This window comes from Lissotriton vulgaris, chromosome 8 (genome assembly GCF_964263255.1).
Source record: "Lissotriton vulgaris chromosome 8, aLisVul1.2, whole genome shotgun sequence".
Taxonomy (NCBI): Eukaryota; Metazoa; Chordata; class Amphibia; order Caudata; family Salamandridae; genus Lissotriton; species Lissotriton vulgaris.
Window position 1 is genome coordinate 303,608,640 of NC_141696.1, and position 19,275 is coordinate 303,627,914.

Genomic DNA, 19,275 nt, shown 5'->3' on the forward strand with positions numbered 1-19,275 from the left:
AACCAAGCCAGAACGGTGCCATCCAGGCCCATCCTAATTTGAGGCGATTCAGGAGAATTTCGTGGTTAACCGTGTCAAAAGCAGAGGATAGGTCAAGGAGGATCAAGAGACAGGTTTTGCCTTGGTCAAGGGCTTGAAGGGCATCATCCACAATGTGGAGGAGTGTGGTTTCAGTGCTGTGCCCAGGTCTGAAACCAGATTGCAAGTCGTCTAGAAGGTGGAAGTTGGTGATGTGTTGGCTCAGCTGTTGCTGTATATATTTTTCTAGCACTTTAGCTAGGAGAGGGATGTTTGAGATAGGTCTGTAACTGTCAGGAGAAGCAGGATCTAGTGTAGGTTTTTTTAGAATGGGGACAACCTAGCCGGCTTTGAGAGAGTCAGGAATCAATCCCTGTAGAAGGGAGGAGTTGATTATTGTTGTCCAAGAAGAGATGATAGCCTAAGAGGCAGCGGCAAGGCAGTTTGTTGGGAGAGGGTCATTGGAGGTATTGTTGGGGCTTAAAGAGGAAAGAATTTTTGAGACCGAATGTGTATCATAGACTTTGAAGTTGGACGATAACGCTTAGTTTTTGAGGGAGGTCTGGGAGGGCAGCGCGGAGTGGGGAGGTAGAACCGGAGGGGTTTGGGAATAGGTAGCAGACATGAGTTCCTTTCCAAGGGCAGAGATTTTATCACAGAAGGAGGAGGCGAATTGCTCGCATGGGATTGGAGATATAGGTTTTTTTTTGGATGATTTAGATAGTTTGTTGGATTGGCGTTTGACCAACTCGAATATTTTGCAAGATCTATTCTTAGCGTTATCCAGTTCTGTTCTGAAGAATTCTTTTTTAGAGTTGATGATGTTTTTGCTATAGGCGTTTCTGGCCTGACGGAGAAGTTTAAGATGGTCTGCGGAAAGATGCTTTTTCTAGTTCCATTCTGTTTGCCTGAGGGACCTCCTCTCATTGTTAAGGGATCCGTTGAACCAGGGAGTCTATAAATAAAAATGTGGCAAGCATCATACCAAGTGGGTTACATCAAGTGAACTAGTATTGGTGACTGCACTGCAAAATGAGGGAGCCCCTAACAGTACCAAGCCGTGAGTTCACACAGCAAGACAAGTGAAATCAGCCTTTGGGCAGTCAGAAGTACTGCCTGGCACTGCTGGGTCAGCTGGTAGGCAGCTGGGGCAGCATATTCAGCAGTAATGCAAACCTAGGAAGAAGCGGTAGGGCAGGAAATTGGTATTGGTGCACACACTAACGCCAATTCCCAGCCCTGACTGCAGTGCTTAACTTGAGCCGGTGGTTGCCAGTGGCAGCCACCAGTACTAATTTTTGGGGACTGACACTTAGTTCTTCTCTTCAAACATTTCCCAAGAACAAGCGAGGTGCATCGGAAAGGTGGAAAAACGTCACAAGGGGAGAAAGTAGGAACCCACAAGAGTGAGATAAAATGTAGTATCTGCCGAGGGATTATGGAGTCCTGGGGTGAATTCAAGTCTACACAGCACTGATATTTGGTGCACTGAGTAGAGCTTTGGGTACAGGCACTCATTATTTTACAAGTTAGGCACTGCTTAACTGTATATGTAAATGGTCTTCTGCACATCTCTCCTTGAACCACACTAACAAGTGCCACGGTTCAAACTAGTTTGTTTTTATTTTAACTAAACATTGACTGGTACAAGAAGCAAGTCATTAACAATAATCAGTAACTACCACTGGTCACAGTGAAGGTCATATCAATACGTGGACCTGGACAAGGTTGTTACAGAGCAGAAACATGTAGCTTCAAATCAGTGTAATAATTGACATTAGATATTGACATGGAAATGCTTACAAAAATGAAATAAAGGAAAATATGGCTTTTCTTAAACGTATAAATGAACATGTAGCATGATTTCTTTCTGCTGTAAGCACTCATTTCTATGGTAATTACATTAGTTCAGACTAGGCCTTAATTTTCTTCTATCTTTCTATCTTTCAATTAAATTTCTTCTTAAATAAATAAATGCTTTTAGGAAATGCTGAACTGTGCAATATTATATTGATAAATTATTCATACTTGACTTGTTTAAACATGTAATCTCTGTAGAAAATGCCGACTTTAAAATGTATTTATTTTTTCGAAGCAACATGTTCTTATCGTATTTAGTTAAGATTCTAGCTGCCACATATTCGCAATGCTGAACACTAACTAGTATGTTAAACATAAATGCATTCATGAAAATGTGAATCTTATGACTTAATTCTGTAGATTGCAACTAGAATGTTTCTGCTTTAGAATAGTTCATTGTTGCACGGTGGAATACTGACTAGCCAATAGTTTATACTGCAAGGTTCTCATGGGAACTCAGAGTGATTCTAACACACATCATTGTTTAGCAACTATATTGACACTTGTAGATATAACCTTGCCGTCTTCATATGTTTACCGTGGGAATGAGGACGAAGCAGCAGACCATCTGACGATCCTTCCACACTGGCTTAAGATTACCTAATAGGAGCATGGATTGTTACATGTGTTTTTGTGTTTACATTATATGTGTTTCTAGTTAGATGTAGGAGAGAGCTACCCCAACTGGTCCAGGCTATTCTTCTGTAACCAACTTTATTTTTCCTTAACACCTTTTGCCCTTTTTGCTCAGGGCTACTGCTGACAGTGATTTCTGTTGCCTACTATTTCGTAGGTGTCTATTTTTCTTCAATGGTTATGGCTACTGTTGTGACTATGCGTGTAGCTTAATTTGAACAGTTGTTAATGCGACTGTTTGCTGATGCTGTTAGAGAAAAGAAACTGAGAAGAGTTTCTACAACTACTCTTCATGTGGAGTTGGACTTCAATCTGATTCTGTGTCAATGCTCCTTTAAACCTTGCTCTTTTACAAAACAACTCTTTATGGGTTCTAGTGGGTTAGGATCTGCTAGGGTAGAATGTAGACTTAATTTCCTATGTAGAATACACTGTTGTTATCTTGATTGACTCTAACTCTGATTTTCTTGATATTTCTGTAAACAGATTGATCTGATTTACTAATTTGAATAAAGAGACAAAGAACAATATACTAATTTCTTAGTGTTGGACTAAGCTCTTTTAGCAGGGTCATCCCTGAACTTTTTGCTTTCATCCTGTATTTTGTCTGACATGTTTTTGTTGGTTGTATGACTCTGGGCACTTTACCACTGCTGATCAGTGCTAAAGTGCATATGATCTCCCTATTGTAACTTGATGTATGGATTAGTGACTCCATGATTGGCTTCTTTGATTTAATGTCAGACCCTAGTACAGTGCACTGCGGGTGCTCAGGGCTGGTAAACCAAATGCTGCTGGTGGGCTTGCAGCACTGATTGTGCCACCCACTGGAGCAGTTTGTATAGTGTGTCTCAGGTCTGCCATTGCAGAGCCTGTGTGCAATCTGGTACTGCCATGTTGACTGGGCAAGTGCACCCACTTGCCAGTCCCTAAACCTTCCCTTTTCTGCATATTAGTCACCCCTATGGTAGGCCCAAGGGCATGGTGCATTGTAGGTTAACGAAAGGACATGCCATAGTGTGTGTGGCGTGTCCTATTAGTGAATTACAGCCATTTTCGTTTTTCACTATTGCAAGGCTACTTGTTCCCCATAGGCCAGAATTGGCAGTTTGATTATTACATCTTATAATCCTAACTGACTCAGGGAGCTAGGTAGAAATTCGAGTTTAGTATGCCTGAACTCAGAATGATAAAAATACATCTTTTAGTGAATTTGGTTTTAACATTCTGTGTTTGAAAATACCACTTTTAGAAAGTAGTTTTTTTCTTGCCTAACTATCGAAGACTGCCTCTGCTAGGTTGTGTATTCCTTGTCTGGAGTTTGAGTGACAGGGGTTGGGGGTTCCAGGAGACAGGGTAAGTCAGCACAGGGCTGAATAGAGAGATCTGCATGTAAATGGGTGGGAGGAGTTGCACCTGGGACCTGAATAGGGCTATGCCTTCCCTCCACAATGCTGGCTCCACCTTCTGTGGTGCGTCTGATGTCCCTGGCCTGCACAGTGAAAGTAAAGAAGGAGTCTTGTCAACAAAGTGCGCCAGGACTGACCAGAACTGGTTTGGACTAGGCAAAGGCCTCTCTGCCTTCAGAGAACAAAGAGAAACTGTGTATAAAAAGGGAGAACCAGACCCCAGAACTTTAGATCACTTTTGGGAAACAAGAAGAAACCTTTGCTGAGGAGAGGAACCAGAGAGACTGAGGAGAGACTATCCCTAAGCATGAGGGATTGGCCTGCAGTGGTTGCCTGACTGCCAAAGTGAGGAGAAAGGACTTGTGTGCTACTTTCATTCAACTTGTGCAATATCTCTAAGAGCTTGAGATAGAGCTTGCCTCCTGCTGAAGTCACAGGGACAACCGACTTCACCAACCAGCTCCCCACGAGTTCTTCGGAAGTGCCAGCAGTTGTGTTGGGCTTTCTGAGGGACTGCGTTTCACAAGCAGCTGGAAGCGTGATGCACGAACAAGAAGCGGGTCGCCGAACTGCCGCCGTTGCTTCACAACCCGAAAGCCCCCCGCATCGCCGAATAAGAGGATCGATGTTGCACCAGACGCCGTCGCCTCATCGGGGAAGCGTGTCGCTGGCGCAGTCGTCGCATCAATGGGAAAGTGTTTCGCGGCTGCAGCTGTTGCATCGTTTCCGAAGCGCCTCGCATCGCCGGAGAAGAGGCTCGACATCGCATCAGAGGCCTCCGCATCATCAGGAAGCGTGTCGCAGGGCCTGTTGCAGCTCAGAAGAATCATTGAGTCGCCGCACAGCCGCCGGGCGTGCACACATCATGTTGCATCAAGGAGAAGACACAATTTTTTTCATTGTACCGGATCTTCATTGCATCACGGCGTTGCGAGCCGCATCGCCACGGAAGCTCAGTAAGAAACTGACGCATCACCTCCCCACGCTGAGAAGAACCAACGCTTCCCCTACGCATCAGTAGGGACCCAACGCATCCCTGTTCTTGCGTGTAAGGAACTGACGCATCACCTTCCCTGCAACACTTTGACTGTATAGCGTTACACATCCTAAGGAACATTGAACTCAAAGTGTCGCATTTTACATCTTAAGAGAACTAAGCTAATTCTACCATTTTTTAAGTACAGTATTGTGGATTTTTGTCGTTTGTGGTCTTGTGTTAAGTCTATATAAATATACTGATTTTTATACTACAACTTGTGTGGTGCCCATCTGTAGTGTTGTCACTGGGTTACTGTATGTGTTCACAAATGCTTTACACACTGCCTCTGACATAAGCCTGTCTGCTCATGCCAAGCTACGAAGGGGGTGAGCAGGAGTTATTTTATGAGTGTACCCCCTTACCCTGACTAGACACAAGGGTCCCTATTTGGACAAAGGTTCCAACCTCTACCAACTAGAGACACCCAAATCTAACACTTAGCAATAAAAAAAAGTTTTCAAAGTGATCCAAAACTAAACTAAATTGATGCCGTTTATTGAGATGTTTTCAATATATGACTATTCTAATGGTGGAATAGATACATTTTTCTGGAGAAGAATACAGCGCAGATCTGGAACCCATGCTTATAAGTTACAGGTTGAACTAACTAAATTAAAAAAATTCCGTGCCAGCAGTTTCTGGTAGTAGAGCTATGGTTCAAACCCTGAATGGAGCTAGAAAATAATTTCCCAAGTCAGAATAAAATTCCTGATTCTCAAATCCAGTTTCCAGAATGTGAAGATCTGACAAGGCGGTACTAGAAGGTGGTTGCAGTTTGAATGTGTAAGCATTAATAGCGTGATGTGTTGTTTATGATAGTTGGGTTTTGGTTTCAACAACGGTGTTGTGAGTATGAATAAGTGAGTGAAAAGAAGAAATACAAAGCTGCTGAAGAAAAGAGATTGAAGAATTCAGGATTACTGTAGTCATAAAACCCCGGCCATATACATATACAAACATACATAGATACATACATAAACTGATTAGAAGACTAGAAGACTTGTTTGCAGGACAAGGTGTAGTGTGTGAGGTACTATTTACCTATGCTATTGACATAGAGAAATTAAGCATTGTTGTGATTGATTAACATTGATCTGTGTCAGTGGAACCTAATTGCGCAAATGAGTGAAGCTGCATTGATTTGGGTGATTTCACACTGGTTGAGATTTCACTTGCGGTAAATACACTTGAGTGATTGTAATTTTGTTATTACTTAGCAGAAACAAACAAGAAGGAGTTGTAAGTTTATTGTTGAAGTTGTGTGAATGCAAGAGAAATTGTAATGGACGGTGAACTGCAGAATGTTATGTTATGTTATAGAATATTTTATAGCGCGCTCTATTACTCTCGAGTATCCTGGCGCGTAGTGGGTATGTGAGGAAAGCAGAAAGGAGGACAGTAGAAGCATTAAATAGATAAGTTAAACAGATGGGTCTTTAGGCTTTTCTTGAAGTGGACAATATTCTGAATTATGCGTAGGTGGAGAGGAAGAGCATTCCAAGCTCTAGCTACCATAACAGATATAGATTGGCCACCTAACCTAGCGTACTTGAATCTAGGAAGGGTCATCCTACACTGGTTGGCAGATCTGAGGCAGCGATTGGGGACATACAGAGCAAAGCGTTTTCTCAGGTACACTGGCCCAAGCTCATGCGTCGCTCTAAATGAGAGAACCAGCGCTTTAAAAAGGATTTGCTGTGCCACCGGAAGCCAGTGAAGACTACGCAGGTGAGCGGACGCTAGACCTCCTAGGAATATTAAACAGGAGTCTAGCTACTGCATTTTGGACTACCTGGAGCCGTTTGATCAGATAGGATGGTATGCCAATAAATAGGGCATTCGCATAATCCAGCCTGGATAGAATAATGGCACGCGACACTGTCTCTTTGGCCTCTCTTGGGAGAAGGGGAAAAAATCTGCGCAGGGCTTTGAGGGTTTCAAAACAGACACCTGTGAGTTTTTTGATGTGGTCGTCAAACTTTAAATTATCTCCAAACCACACACCCAGTTTCTTGGCTGGGCCACCCATAGATTTGGGACAGGGAATATCATGTATCCATAGAAGATCTCTGACATTACCGGGGAAGGTTCCATAGAAAAGGACCTCCGATTTATCCTCGTTGCACTTTTGTTGTGCTAGTAGAAGCCAACGGAAGACAAATGAAAGGCAGTTCTGAACAGCCGACGTATCCAAATTGTCACCTGGCCAGGTAAACAAAAGTTGGGTATCGTCGGCGTAGGCCATAATTTTTGCCCCCAAATGTTCTGCCAAATAAATCAAAGGGGTCAGTTAAACATTAAACAGCAGGGGGCTAAGAGTAGACCCCTGCGGAACACCCGTGGAGAGTATCCTTGGCTGGGATGTATGTGGTGGTATCCAAACCTGCTGCGTCCTGTTGGTCAAAAATGACGTCAGCCAGTCAAGAGCTAGACCAGAAATGCCAATAGCAGAGAGTCTGGAGAGGAGGAGTCCATGGGGCACCTTGTCGAAGGAGGCAGAGAGATCTAGCAAAATCAGAACTGCTCTGCTGCCTCCATCCAGGCATTCCCGGATGGCCTCTGATACCTCCACCAAAGCAGTCTCGGTGCTATAGGCTGTCCGGAACCCTGATTGAGCAGGGTGCAAGGCATGAGAAGTCTCCACGAAGTTGTCTAGTTGACAAAAGGCCATCTTTTCACAGATTTTCACCAGAGCCGGCAGTAATAATATAGGCCGGTAGCTGGACGGGGCGGCTGGATCCAGCCCGGATTTTTTTAGAAGGGGCAATAGTTTAGCCTGCTTCCAGCAAGTTGGGACAGTCGCGGTGGAGAAAGAGAGGTTAACAATCTGAGTGATGGGGGGAGGAGCTTCGCGGGCAACCAAGATGGCCGCGTAAGCTCGGAGCTCCGAAGACCCTCCGATCCTCCGTATTGATCCTGCTACCTATCCTGTCCCACGACGGTGGGAATCAATTGCGGTGTTGATGCTGACACGGCGCCTGGTCTCAGATTGAAGATCCGAGTTTCCTGGACCGAGTTACGCCGTTGTGAAGCCGGATGGCAACAACGCCATAGTTGCCTGGCATTGTTGGGGTTGTGACGGGGCCCCGCTTCAGTGCACTTCGAGTGGGACTAACTGAATTGCTGGGTCGGGTGGCCCTGTTGATCTCCCTGGACGCTTGCGCTCCCTGGGGGAGGTGGAGTGACTTGTTTGCTTTGATCGAGTGGAGGTGGTGTTGTCGGCTTGCCCCCTTTTGGATCATGCGATTCCCGTTGCCCAACATGGCGGGCAGAGGAGATCCGGACAAAGGGAAGCCCCCGAGGGTCAGCAGAAAACCCCTCCATTCACAATCCACCATCGCCGGCTTGACGAGTTTGAGGGACGGGCACGGCGCCAGAACGTCCGTATTACAGGTGTGCCGGAGGGAGCGGAGGAGGAAGCCGTGGACTTGTTCGTGGAGGACTTGGTGGAAAAGCACTTGGCGCCGGGTGGCTTGAGTAAATTCTTTTCGGTTGAGAGAGCTCACAGACTGCCTGGTGGCCCGCCGAGGCTGGGTGCGTCCCCGCGCCCCATCATTGTCAGACTATTCAACTACAGAGACGCAATTTTACAAGCGTCGAGAAGAGGCGGCCCACTGCGGTTTCAGAATGCTGACATTAATTTCTTCCCCGATTTCACCCAGGCCGTCCAGAAACGCCGCCAAAGTTTTATGGGTGTGAAACGGAGGCTGAGGGAGATGGGGTTGAGATACTCTATGCTTTACCCAGCGAAACTGCGCATAGAACATGGAGATCGGACGCTGTTCTTTGATTTACAGGATGCTGCAGGGGACTGGTTGGACACTTTGCCTCAGCGTCGGACCACTCCGGAGGACCTGTCGGAGGGGGCGTCAAGAGGTCCAGGTTCCCAGGAATAAACTTTACAATGTTGGCCTTCTATCTGTGAGGGATGCTGCGGACGGCATCAGTCATTGACATTTGTTTCCTTTTCTTTTTACTTTTCCTGTTTTCTCAACTTTGGAGGGTAACGGGGGGTGATAGGATGTCTCCTTTCTCCTCTGGGGGCTTTTTGTAGGTTAGTTTCTAAGGGGCGACAGGCACACTGCTAGTTGGGGTGGCTTCTAGTCTAATGCAGGGGTGCAGGGTGGGGGTTAGTTGGGTTGTGTGTTCTTCTTTTGCTCTTCTTTTCCTACTTTTCTCATGGCGAAGGTTTTACTGTCTTGATTTCATCGTTTCGGTGGCTGCTTTCTGGGTGGGATGGCTGGGACGGGACATCAATGATGATGGGGGGTAAGACTTTAAATGTACTCAGTTGGAACGTGAATGGGTTGGGGGATCGTATTAAACGTGGTGTTGTGATACAAATGTTTAAACGTTGTGTTCCGGACATTATTCTCCTGCAAGAAACTCATCTTATTGGCAACACTTGTAAGGCTCTGAATAGAAAGGGGTTCAAAATGGTGGCCCATTCCGGGTTCTCTACGGGATCCCGAGGGGTGGGGATAATGGTGCGCATGTCTCTTCCCCTGGAGGTGGAGTCCACGCTGGTGGATGATAGGGGCCGCTATGTAGCTGTGGTGAGCAGATGGGAGGGGCGCACCCTGGTTTTGGTTTCGGTTTATGTCCCCCCGGGGTTGCAAGCGGCCACCTTCCAAGATCTTGGAGGCGCCATTTTGGGTCTCCCGGAAGGGCTGTTGATACTGGGTGGGGAACTCAACTCTGTGGTTTCGGGCACCTTAGATCGTTTCCCGTCCAGAGATCTCCGCAGCGCACAATCGTGGCTCCCGGACTTCATGAGCACCATGGGCCTCATTGATTGCTGGCGCCTTTTACATCCCGCCCAGCGACAGTACACTTTTCATTCGGGGGCTCATGGTAGTCTCTCTCGCATCGATTACATTCTGACGCCCTCGGCTCAGGCACAGACTGTCTCTGGTGCTCGCCTCATGGCCAGGGGTATCTCGGACCACTCTCCGGTTTGGGTGTCGTTTGACTTTGGCATCGCGGCGGCGACTAGGGTGGCGCCGGTCAATCCCTGGTATTTCCGCAACCCCAAAACTCGGGACCTCCTTGCTAAAGCTATCGATCTGTATTTTACGGAGAATACAGGTTTTCTCCTTGATAGCCGAGGTGCGCAGACGACGGGACGAGGACATGGTGCGGTTGGAGTCGGATATTGCGGACCGACACCAGAGCTGCTCCATGCTCTCTCCCTGAAGCAGTCGGAATACAGTGCCACTGCCACGGATGCGGCCAAGGCGATGGGCAGGGAACAGCAAGGGAGGATTTACGACGCCGGAGACAAGGCGGGCAAGCTTCTTGCCTGGCTGGATAAGATGGAATTGGCTTCTCGTGTGGTGCCTGAGATCCTGGGCGACGATGGTCTGGTGGTTACTGACCCCCCTGCTATTGCTGCGGCGTTTGCCGACTACTTTGAGACGGTTTACACCTCGGTCTCCGCTCTGACCGAATCGGACTTGGCCTCCTTCTTAGAGGCGGTTGAGCTCCCTTGTCTGTCTGACACTGAGCGTGATGACCTGGACCGAGGCATGACGGTTGATGAGGTGGCGTTGGCGATAAGGTCGTTGCGCTCAGGGAAGGCTCCGGGACCCAATGGTCTCCCAGTGGAGCTGTACAAAATCAAAGCGGACACTGTCGCCGCGCCCCTGCGGAATATGTTCTTGGCAGCTCGAGATGCCGGCGAACATCTGCTGGATCAACGCCTGGCCACCATTGTGGTCATCCACAAGGAGGGGAAGCCCAGAGACCTTTGTAGGTCATACCGTCCTATTTCCTTGCTAAACGCCGAGCCCAACATCCTGGCTAAGTTGCTGGCCAATCGGCTTGTGGGCGTGATCGCGGACCTGGTCCACCCGGACCAGTCTGGTGTCATACCTCATCGGAACACGGCCCTTAATCTTACAAGGCTTCACGCTGTCATGGCGCGAGCGCACATGCTCAGTGAGCCAACAGTCCTGGCCTCGCTCGACGCGACGATGGTGTTCGACTCGCTCGAATGGAACTATCTCTGGGCGGTGCTTTCTAAGTTTGGGTTCGGCCCCGACTTCATTAGTTGGGTTCGGCTCCTTAATTCTTCCCCGATGGCCAATGTGACGGTCAATGGCCGCATGTCAGCTTCCTTTGCTTTGCGCAGAGGTACCAGACAGGGTTGCCCGTTATCGCCGCTCCTTTTTGCCCTTGCGCTGGAGCCACTGGCTGCTTGGATCCGCACTCACCCTGATATTACTGGTATCAAGTGGTCACCGGGTTTTGAGGATCGCGTTTCGCTATATGCGGACGATATTCTTCTCTATCTCACCTCCCCCTGTCGGTCCTTAATTGTGGCGTTTGACGTGCTGGGTACCTTTGGTAGATACTCGGGCCTGGTCATCAACTGGTCTAAGTCCTACCTCTACGTGCTGCGCGGAGACACTCTGCGTCTCCCTAGAGGCTGTGCCATACAGGTCTCCCAACAGGGCTTCAAGTACCTGGGCATCTATATTTCAACGGATGCCCGGGCACGGTACGCGAACAACTTGCTCCCTCCTCTGGCACGCCTTCGGCGTGACGTGGAGGGTTGGAAAAGATTGCCGCTGTCCCTGCTGGGCCGAGCGGCGTTGTTTAAAATGATGTCCCTGACGAGGTTCCTATATGCGCTTCAGAACACGCAGGACCCAGTGCCATCTAAATATTTCAGGGAGATTGAGAGCCTGCAGCGCACCTTGTTGTGGGATGGTAGGCCGCGCATTGCCGTCGTCAAATTGACCATTCGTGGTATGACGGTGGTATTGCTTTGCCTGACGTGCGCCGGTACTACTGGTCGTCTCAGTTGGCGGCCATCAATCATGGCTTCTATGGACCGGCGGTCAATCCGGGATACGCCATGGATCGCTGGCTCATGAACGACGGGATGTACTACAGAGCGCTGTACTCTAGATCTCTGGACCGGAAACTGACTGGCCCCACCAGGACTGCGGTGCACTTGTGGAGGGCGGTGACAAAGGCTCTGGGGTGGAAGGATAGGCTCACCATGGCTACTCCCCTTTATGATTCCGACTTGCTGGGGAAATTGTGGCATTCTAAAGGGTTTGATCGGTGGGACCTAATTGGTATTTCCAAAGTGGCGGATGTGATGGCCAGGGGGGAAATCAAATTGTTTGCTGTTCTACAGGCAGAATTCCAATTGGGGGCCACGGAGTATTTTCGGTACGCACAATTGAGACATGCCCTTACGTCTTCCTTGCCTGTGGGTGAAAAGGTCCCCGACTCATCCCCGCTAGAGGACAGAGTGCTGGACGGCCACATGCCGGACAGGGCCATTTCCCTGACCTACAAAAAACTTATCAATGTACGGACGGACCTGTTGGTGAAAGTACGAGACCTCTGGGTGAATGATGGGATTGAGATGGATGACGAGGACTGGCAGTCAGCGGTCTCCTCCCCTAAGGAGGTGGCTATTTCGGCCAGGCTGCGTTTGGTCCAGCTGAAAGTGCTCCACAGGGTGTATGTCACTGGCCCCAGGCTGATTCGAATGCGGCTCTCCCAGGATGGCCTTTGCAGGAGAGGGTGTGGTGCAACGGCCACTTTCATGCACACTATTTGGGAGTGCCATGTCATTGCCTCCTACTGGGAGCGAGTGCATGCAGTTATGAGGGTCGTGACTGGTGTGACTTTGCCTGCGGAGGCTCGACGCTGCTGCTGAATGTGTGGGGTCCGACCGACTATAATACTGCTCAGACCCGCTGGGTCACCCTGGGCAATATGGTTGCCAAGAGGGACATCGCCCAGAGATGGGGTGCTCCGACCCCCCCCACTGTTAGTCTTTGGAAAACCAGCATGGACTGGTGCATGCTCCGGGAGAAAACTGTTTACTTAGCCCGTGGTAAGCCCAAGATGTGCGGTCTGGTCTGGGGTGCCTGGAATTCGTATAGAGGTGACATCTTTGTGCCCCCAGAGACAACTCAACCGGAGGTTCGTCTCTCTCCATAACTCCCCCTCAACCCATATCTCACGTGAAGTAATCCTGTTTTTTTTTGCTCCTCCTACATATGTTTGCTTCCTTGAATTGGTTATTTCATGATGCTAATGCTCCCGCCTCTCCCCCGGGATATGTGCCTTACCGATTCTCTATGCTCCTTTGCCTTGCCATCTTTACCTTCTTCTTCTTCTCCCCCTTCTTTCTCCCCTTTTCTTTCTTTTCTTTGTCCTTCTCTGGTTTCTTTTTGTTCATTGAGTTTATCTTCAAAATTCATAAAATTAAACCTGACTGCTCCTTTTTCTGTTTTGTACACATTTCCGAACTGCTTTACAATGCTGCCTAGCCTCCGGGATGTATGGCTGAATAGCGGTGTACTTGGTTTTCGTAAATAAAGGTTTTCCAAAAAAAAAAAAAAAAAAGAAAAAACAATCTGAGTGACCTCCCCGCATACTGTCTTGGCCATCCCCCCAAGCACTTGAGCCGGACATGGGTCCGTTGGAGAGCCCAACTTCAGGGATTTTAATACTGTCAGGATATCTGCATCGGCAGAGGAAGAGAAGGCCACAAACTGATCAGCATGTTTGGGCACAGGCAGGGAAGGCAGCATTGGTGAGGACTTATGAGAATCGCATACAGCGATCAGGTCCTCCTGAATCTTTGCAATTTTCTCAAAAAAGAAAGAAGAAAGTTCTTCACACCATAGTTCTGAGAAGGACACCAGGTGTTGTGCGGCACAAGGCGATAAGAAACTCTGAACGATGGAGAAAATGTCTTTACTATCCCGGTCCCGGGAGAGGGTGTTCACAAAAGTGGCTAAGTTGATTTTCTGGGGGTGAACATTTGAAGAGGTATCCCCGGCCCCTGTAGTTTTTTCCATGGGCCAGGAAAACCTGATTAGCTCGTGATCCGACCAAGTCACGCTCTCAGGACGAGGCATCACAATATTAAAATTCGAGCATACTAAATCCAATATATGGCCCCCCACGTGAGTAGGAGAATTAACCCATTGTTTGAGTTGAGCAAGGTTCAAAGTATCGCCTAAGCGTTTGGACTCCATAGAATCAGAAACATCAGCATGGATGTTGAAATCCCCTAGGAGGAGAAACTTCGGGAACCTCAGCGCCCGAAGTACTGAAACCTCTTCCAAAGCGTCTAAAAACTGACCAGCATAACCTGGAGGCCGGTACACCAGCGTGCCTCCCAGCGTAAAATGCGGGTTTAGCCTAAGGGCAAAATGGAGCATCTCCCCGTCTCCCAAATCACCGGAAGCCTCAAAGGAGAAGAGCCATTTGTCCCTGTATATCACGGCAACACCGCCTCTTCCTAGTAGGCGGTCTGCCCTCGTGATTTTAAAGCCCCTAGGCACAGCCAACTCAACCACCGGGGCGCAGGTGTCATTAAGCCATGTCTCGGTGATGAAAAAAAGTTCTAACTGGCTCTCTGCCAAAATCTCGAAGACATCAGCAGCGTGCTTAACCAGGGATCTGGCATTAATAAGACCTGCTCTGATCAGGGTAGAGCTGGTGCTTTCTAGAACAGAGTTGCAGGTAGTGGGGTGGAAATGGAAATTACAAGCAGGGCATTTCCTGGAGGTACAATTAGCAACCATCCATGGGCATACTACACCACAACTGGATATGTTTAATGCAAGTAGGTCATTGCGCGAATACTTTATCCTGACGGCCCTTTGCATCGTGCGCGAATGGGTAGGGGGACTAGCACTAGGCACGACCGGGACACGGACGGGCACAGACGGGCCCTCCTTTGGTGCTCCTTCGGCGCGCAGACGGCGCGCCCGCTGCGCGCGTCCGAGGTGCCATTACTATTTATGTCCCAAGCCCCTCCCCTCAGCTAGACCGCTGCCTACGGTCACGCTGATATCCGGGACTCAGGTAAGATGGCGCCGACCCTGCCCTCCACAGCAATCGGCACAGAAAAGCCATGGTGGAATGGGGCAAAGGGATCAATGCACACACGGAGAGGAGCAATTTAAAAAGGTACAAATATCTAGATATTGCAACAACACTATGTAAAATACACAACACAGTACTGATTCGATTTTAAAATTTCCAGCTGGGGTACAATAAAAGCAGAGGAGGATTCCCTCGCAGTCTGCTCGCCTCACAAGCAATATACAGGAGCTGCCACCACCCTGTACTAAAGAGTGAGATCATACCTAATATTGTTTTGTGCTGAGATTGATGAGTTTTTCTCTGGGATTGGTTGGTGATGCCTGGGTGTCGTACTGGGAATAGATTACAAAAAATGAATAACGTATTTGATTAAATAAAGAAAATTGGGGGAAAAGTAGCTTATATACAGAACAAAACAAATACATTAGATTGAAATGTGCTTTGTCCCTCATTGTATTGCAGAAATGAAATGTTTTAAAGAGTTTAAAAGTTTAGTAAGATGGGATGTTACTATACTGGTACGGAAAAGTGAAGAGGCACCACCCAAAGGTATGCCTGCGCATTTAATGAAAACTGAGCATGGGTTACACACTTGTTCTTGGCTTCATCTATGGAGCAAAATCACTTTTTAGGTTTACGCCCAAGTCGAAGGCAGAGGAATTAAAGGAACTATGACAGAGAAGATCAAATGAGGAACCATCCACCTCAGAATTACCCTCCACAGGACTTTCTCAAGACCAGAAACCAACGGTATTAGAGATAGAAGAATTTCCAATCATTCATTTATCACATAAAATTCTGACTATAGGAGAGCAAGAGGTGTTGCGGAAAATGTTCAGTTTTGCCCCGACTGCTCCTCCAAATAAATTTGAGGTGGAAAAAGACGTGTTGATTTTTTAGGAAAGTTAGATTTAATAGGTTCTTTGAGGACAAAACATACCAACCTGCCCGAATGTCTCGGGTTTCAAACCTAAATCAATTTTTACCCCTAGTTTGAGTCAAGTGGGCAAAAATGTTGAAATATTTGAGAAGGTTGTGGAAATAGAAATATAAATATCTTAGAAACTAATTATAAACAAAATTACAACCTTCCAGAGAAACATAGGATGGCACTGAGATCACTTCAAAGTTGCGATCAAAGTACTATCAAAGCCGCCGATAAAGGCGGTGGGGTGGTGGTACTAGATACCCATGATTATGAAATCAGGATGAGGAATCTTTTAGATGTAGAAAATCACTATGACCGGATCCGTTTTTCTATGATTAATGATCTCAAAGAAGAGGTCAATCAACTCATAGAAAGAGGAAAAGATGAGGCTTGGATATGTGAAAATGAATATAGATTACTTCTGAATATGAATCTTATCATTCCAGAAATTTACGGACTACCTAAAATACATAAAGATTTGGCAAATCCCCCAATGAGACCAATTGTAAGTAGTTTGGGCTCAGTTCTGGAGCCATTAAGCAAAAACGCGGACTTCTTTCTCAAGCTGCTCGTCCACAGACAAAGATCGTACGTGAGAGATTCAGCCCATGCCATCTCTATTTTTAAGGGACAGGGATTAATACAAAATAGGATAATACAAAATATGATACAAAATATAATAATACTAATAATATTAATAATATGAAATATAATCATAATAATACAAAATACAAAATGAATAAATATTAATACAAGTAATGAAATACAGAAAATTATTATATACCAAATAAGTATGTAATACATAGTAAGTAAACAGTGAAAGTGACCTAACAGAAACTAAAACAGTATCCTTATCATATGACGAGGTTCATGCAAAGTTCCAGAAGAGAAAGAGACAGCCAATAATCCAGGTGTGTTGGAATAGGAACTCCTCTCCTACAGAACTAACTCATATTTTTAACGAACTTGCACCATACTATGAGAACGTCATCTGCTGGCACGTTTCATAGATTATATCATCTTTATATCAAACTGTGCCAATAGTGAACTGCTTGAGTTCCTAGAATGGCTTAATCTAGGAGATGAAATGTGAGGTTCACTGCACATTGGTGTGATACCAGTGTCAATTTTTTAAATATCTGTTTAAAAAGACGTTGAAGGCGCATTACAAGTTAAGTTGTTTACTAAACCAACCAATAAGAATACGTTATTACAGTACGGTAGTAAGCATCCTTCGTCTCAAAAGGATAATATTTCCTTTGGAGAATTTTTACGTCTTCACCGTAACTGTACATTCCTGACTGACTTTTACCATCATTCTGAAATTATGAAGAAGAAAATCAAGGATAGAGGATATCCCAAAAAGCGAATTAGACATTCTTTTAAAATGGCACGGTTCTACGACCGTGACCATCTCCTAGACATTTCCAGAGAGAAATACAAGGACAAGAATCTAGATAGGATAGTGTTTGTCAGTTGGTTTTCAGGAGTAAGTAGTAAAATAAAAAATATTATCAATAAAAATTGGAAACTTTTAAACCATGGGGTGGTTAATTAGCTTCAGAAACCCTTATTCTCGTTTAGACGAAGCAAGAACATTTGTAATTCTTTAATGAAAGCTTACAAAAATGTTGACCCAAGGAACAGTGCCCCAATCCGGACCTCTATATTGTAAACTCGACGGCTCTTTGTACAAACACAAGAATCACTTAGAAAGAATTTCACTCTATGGGCAAATAACCTTCCTCCTAATTGGCATTGAATACAAAATACAAGGTATACACCTTAGTTGTAATTGGAAATAAACAAAAACCATCACTTTGCTGAAGATAACTACCCTACTAGAAGAGGATTATTCGGTGATCAGTTTCATCCATTCTTCACTGGAATTCAATCCCTCATCAATAGTTCCCAGGTAATACATAAACCACTGCTCTCACTTTTTTCTTTTAGCATCCAAATCGACACCTCTTCTGTTAATACAGATTTTTTCAAGAATAAACCAGCTAAACTGATTACAGTTGTGGGTCGATTTGGATGCTAAAAGAAAAAAGTATTTCCGGCTAATGCATAAAGTAGGAGGCTCAGGTGAAGTCAGGTAAGTACTAACGATCAATTTAGACACACCAACGGTTACTTAAAATCAGCATTTCGCGTTATCTCTGAATGCATGTCAGCACGAGGAGAACCATTGAGGCTCGTTATTAACTCATGAACGAGGTAAGAATGGGGAAAGAAATGGGAGTCTAAGAGAGGAAGACACCCGGAGGTTTGGTGCTGCATTTTCCCTGGGGAGTAAAGGGGATAATCTCCTCTGCCTTTCTTTCTTCCTACTTAGATTTTAATATAGAGTACTCGCTAAATCGTATGGCCCCCGTTCTTTTAATGACTATTTTTATGTCTTCGAACTGAGAGCCCAAAATAGAATATTAGGAGTTAAGGAAAGCCCCATATGTGTAGGTTATGTGAATAGTTTTCTTTTCTACCCTAAACTATTTTTAATTAGTTCACGGTTCCGTGTTTATATTTCCTCTTTAGACTCAACCTAAATGAAAAGAACACTATACTGGGAGGTCTGGCTGTTTAATACATTTTTTATTGCAACATTCGAGTCTATAATGCTGTGGTTGCATGCTGGCATTTAAAGTTTAGAGAAGGTACGATATATTTATGCGTTTTATTCAATTGTGTCTAGGAACATGTTTCCTTGTTTATGGAGGCTAAAATAGATGCTCTTTTCCAGATTCCAGTTACTGTTACCTGGAAGACTGGAGAGTCTTCTTTTTGATTGTGTCAACCTTATTAGGTGGGAATAAAAATGTTTATAGTGAGAAACAAGGTAATTAACATGTCTTGATTTCCAAATAAAATCTGCTGTAGCATTAAGTATATACCAGACTAGTCCGAGGTCGCTATTTATACTACAAGAGTCATCTTGGAATATCTGTTTAGATTTATTATAAGAATCAGTTGGTTAGAGAATGAGGCATTTTATGAATGGGTGTATGGTCTTTTCCTTCTTCTATCTTTATCCAGCCCATGGAGTATATTTCGAACATAAAAGTGTTTCAGATTTCTTTTAACAATGAAATAGTGAGGTTTAGCCATATTGTTTACAGCATAGATCTTTGGTATATTTCTGTTATATATAGAGTTGTTATGTATTTTATCAAAGTGTTTGTTTTGACTGAAATTGATATATCTGTTTTACATACAGGATCCATTTCTGGTGCAACTATACAGCGCAACATAGAGAGCTTTTATGATTTGCCTTGAAAAAGATGGTATATAAACAGTAATAACATCGAAACGCGTTGATGCACCATTTACATAATTCTTAAAAGTGACTGCATCTGTAGATGCAAGAATACTATCTATTGTACCAGGTTCTAGTAACAAACTTGTCTCAACAAATGTGTATAATTGTTTTTTTTATTTTTTTTTATTGATTTTATGGCAGAGGAAAATCACACAATAAGAAATACAAAAAAGAAAATTACATATTTTGCAAAACA